This window comes from Sinocyclocheilus anshuiensis, unplaced genomic scaffold (genome assembly GCF_001515605.1).
Source record: "Sinocyclocheilus anshuiensis isolate Anshui unplaced genomic scaffold, SAMN03320099.WGS_v1.1 scaffold821, whole genome shotgun sequence".
In the NCBI taxonomy this organism is placed as follows: Eukaryota; Metazoa; Chordata; class Actinopteri; order Cypriniformes; family Cyprinidae; genus Sinocyclocheilus; species Sinocyclocheilus anshuiensis.
This window is the reverse complement of record NW_015558606.1, coordinates 54318-54975: the sequence shown is the minus strand read 5'-3', so window position 1 is coordinate 54975 and position 658 is coordinate 54318. Positions and strand designations below refer to the sequence as shown.

Below are 658 nucleotides of genomic sequence, written 5' to 3'. Positions count from 1 at the left end.
GTACGTGATATTAAAAGTGAGGGGGACACGTACCCCGTGTAATCTGATTTTGAGTCTCCCCCTCTCTTGCCTCACAGTGCTTTGGTCCAAATGCCTGCTTTCCTCTTTTACATCACATAGGCTACACATGCACAAGTCTGGTGAGAGGGAAGTCAATCATCATCAATCAAAATCACGGCGTGACCACAACAGCTTGAAGTTGTCTAATTTGGCACGGTCTCCCTGCTACACTAATAGTAAGGCTTTCCTCTGTGTATACATATCCTTACAAGTACAATTTTAGCTGGATTATTTGTGTCCCCTTCAAAAATTGCTCCTGAGAAATTTTGTTTATTGTCTCCCCCAACTGTTAGACGAAATTTATGCCCCTGGTCAGCTGTGCCACGTGGATACTACACTGTTTACGCTTTGATTTCGCGTTCGTCACTTCTGAGCGGCGCCACGCCGACGTCCTACCTCATCCGCCCGGCGCTGCTTCCGTGTACAACAGTGAGCGCAAGCTAGATTAAATTGATTATTACATTTTAAATATGGTTATTTTTATTACAAAAATGCATTGATTCGCTACAGGAGGCCTTTGTTCACGCCCCGGAGCCGTGTGAGGCAATTTTTATTATGGATGGATGCGCTTTATTTCACTTGTTTTGGACTTATGAAC

The 658-nt window shown here is 44.2% G+C and overlaps 1 protein-coding gene across 3 annotated transcripts in view; it reads left to right on the top strand.

Moving 5' to 3' along the window:
* LOC107680225 (anoctamin-8-like) overlaps positions 1 to 658 on the top strand; it is an 11885-nt gene that overhangs the window by 5991 nt on the left and 5236 nt on the right. The window lies entirely within an intron of this gene.